Here is a 3,533-nt window from a genome sequence, read left to right as displayed (position 1 = left end):
AACAGTGTGGAGATTCCTTAAAAAAATGGAAATAGAACTGCCATATGACCCAGCAATCCCACTGCTGGGCATACACACCAAGGAAACCAGAATTGAAAGAGACACGTGTACCCCAATGTTCATCGCAGCACTGTTTATAATAGCCAGGACATGGAAGCAACCTAGAAGTCCATCAGCAGAAGAATGGGTAAGAAAGTTGTGGTACATATACACAATGGAATATTACTCAGCTATTAAAAAGAATGCATTTGAATCGGTTCTAATGAGGTGGATGAAACTGGAGCCTATTATACAGAGTGAAGTAAGTCAGAAAGAAAAACACCAAAATAGTATATTAACACATATATATGGAATTTAGAAAGATGGGAATGACAACCCTATACATGAGACAGCAAAAGAGACACAGATATAAAGAACAGACTTTTGGACTCTGCGGGATGATCTGAGAGAATAGCATTGAAACATGTATATTACCATACGTGAAATAGATGACCAGTCCAAGTTCGATGCATGAAACAGGGCACTCAAAGCCAGTGCACTGGGACAACTCAGGGTGGGAAGGGAGGTGGGAGCAGGGTTTGGGATGGGGGACACATATCCACCCGTAGCTGATTCATGTCAGTGTACGACAAAAAACCACCACGGTATTGTAAAGTAATTAGCCTCCAATTAAAATAAACAAATAAATGTTTTTTAAAAAGACACTTGTACCCCAATGTTCATTGCCACAGCATTTACCACAGTCAGGACATGGAAACAACCTAGCTGTCCATCAATAGATGAATGGGTAAAGAAGGTGTGATACATGTATACAACAGAATATTAATCTGCCATAAAAAGCAATGAATTTGAGTCAGTGGATGAGTAGTGAGGTGGATGGACCTAGAGCCTGTTGTATACAGAGTGAGGAAAATCAGAAAGAAAAAAACAAATATCATGTATTAACACATATGTATGGAATCAAGGAAGATGGTACCCATGAACCTATTTGCAGGGCAGGAACACAGACACAGACATAGAGAACAGACTTGTGGACACAGCGGGAGGAGGAGAGGGTGGGATGAATTGAGAGAGCAGCATTGAAATATACGCATTACCCTGTGCAAGAGAGCCAATGGGAAGCTGCTGTATAACACAGAGAGCTCAGCCTGGTGCTCTGTAACAACCTAGAGGGCTGGGAGGTGGGAGGGAAGTTCAAGAGGGAAGGGACATATGCATAGTGATGGCTAATTCATGTTGTTGTATGGCAGAAACCAACACAACACTGTAAAGCAATTATCCTCAAATTAAAAATAAATTCTTGTAAAAGAAAATTAAAATGGGGAGATCATCCTGGGTTATCGCAGTGGACCTATACCAGTCGCAAGGATCCTCCAGGAGAGAAGGCAAGCACAGAGAAAGAGACTGGAAGATGTGATGCTGCTAGTTTTGAAGATGGAGGAAAGGCCACAAGCCAAGGAATGCAGCTCTAGCTTGATTGAAAAAGCAAGGAAGCAGATTCTTCCCCAAAGCCTCCAGAAGAAACGCAAGCCCTGTCAATACCTTGATTTTAACCCCTTCGAGACCCTTTTTGGATCTCTGACCTCCAACTATAAGATAAAAATATTGTCTTAAACCATTAAATTTATGGTAATGTGTTACAGAAGCTACAGGAAACTGTTATGAAATTAAGTGCTGCAAATAGAAAACTGCCTCTGGTTGTCACAGAAATGTGTGAGCCAATAAACATGCACACATCCAAACTCACACACATATGGCTTCTGCCCTGTGCATGTAGAGGAACAGGTGCAGACAGGTGCCTCAGTGGCTTCTGGCCTCAAACAGTGAGAGTACCCGTAGCCATCTGGACCCACACAGACCTCTTCTGGTCTGTCTTTCAGTAAGTAAGAAAGCAAAGGTGATTCATTCCCTCAATAAACATTTACTGAGTACCTGCTCTGTGCCCAGTTTCATGCTGGATATGGGTATGAGAGATGAGGCAATCAAATCCTTGTGGGCTTCCGGTCCGGAGGTGCAATACTCTTTCACGTTCGTAATTATAGTGTGGGTGTCTCAGAAGCAGGCTCGATTCAAAAGTCAGCACCCATGTGGAAAGCATATATCATTCACAATTACATTTGAAAACCCTTAAATTACCTATAATGCACAATAATTTTTTTTAAACTGATGATGTTGATTGCCTGATTGTTCTTTTTTCCCCCAGGAATGGCAGCTTTATTTATTTATTTATTTTTGACCGTGCCATGTGGCATCCAGGATGGTTCCCTAAGAATCTCACTCAGGCCTCCACCATGAAAGTGCCATAAACTAACCACTAGGCCACCAAAGAACTCCCCACAGTAATTCTTTTGTATGCCTAGATCTTAGAACTCAGCCAAAGGGAGTGACTAAAGCAAAGGCTGTCTTAAGATATCTGCACATTGAAGCCACTTTGCCTTTAAGAAAAAGACCCTATCTCTAGGGGTGAATTGAGATTGGGCAGAGAATTTGGGAGTGCTCCTGGCAGCTGCAGGGTGATTCCAATCTGTCTTTATATTAAGCATCTATCATCTTAGTGAATGTTCAAAGATTAGTTTGTTTTTATGAGGATAATACAAACTCTGGAGTTGCATCTTTAGGGGTCACTTGGAGGATGAAACTGAAGTGAAAGTGTTAGTTGCTCAGTGTGTCCAACTCTTTGCAACCCCATGGATTGTAGCCTGCCAGGCTCCTCTGTCCACGGGATTCTCCAGGCAAGAATACTGGAGTGGGTTGCCATTCCCTTCTCCAGGGGATCTTCCTGACCCAGGGATCAAATCCTGGTCTTCTGCACTGCACTGCAGGCAGATTCTTTATCGTCTGAGCCACGAGGGAAGCCTGATGGAGGGAGGGTAAGTTGATGTTTTAAATGTGCTTTGGATATGAATCTACAGGGCAAACTGTGGTCAGCATTATTACAGAAAACAGCTGAACCCATGAAAATCTATGGTAGGGGAAGCATGGGGTCCCACAGAGGTCTTCCCAGAGGAAGTGACATTGAACTGATACCTACAGGTCAGGTGGACAGGTGAACATTAACCAGGCAATACCACTAACTGGGAGAATATTCCAGACACACCAAAGTACCTCAGATGTGGCTAGAGTTGAGACCTCCTCTGTAGACTCAAGACAGTGACACCCACAGTCTTTTGCTGCCCAAAGAAACTCTGGGACACGCTGTCCTAACACTGAGACTTTTAGAGATCCTTGTCAGTGAACCCTAGGCAATGTTCCACTTTGTAGGAACTGCTGGGGACTTCTTAAGACTAGGGATTTTTTGCTCACACATGAGGAACTGTTTGTTTTCTACTGTGTGGTGAGGCTCTGCAGGGACTGGTCCTAGAATCTGTCCTAACATTAACTCGCCGAGTGATCTTGGGCCAGTCACTTCTCTCTGGACCTTGATTTGTCCACCTGTAAAGCGGGTTGAGCCCTCCTCTGGGATTGTGGAGAAATAGCACCCTACAGTGGTTTGAAACCCCAGGCTGTGGCACTAGCTCTGAATGGGAGTCCTG

This window comes from Bison bison, unplaced genomic scaffold, assembly GCF_000754665.1.
Source record: "Bison bison bison isolate TAMUID 2011002044 unplaced genomic scaffold, Bison_UMD1.0 scf7180017864068, whole genome shotgun sequence".
In the NCBI taxonomy this organism is placed as follows: domain Eukaryota; kingdom Metazoa; phylum Chordata; class Mammalia; order Artiodactyla; family Bovidae; genus Bison; species Bison bison.
The sequence above is the reverse complement of the archived record's forward strand: the minus strand, read 5'-3'. Positions refer to the sequence as shown.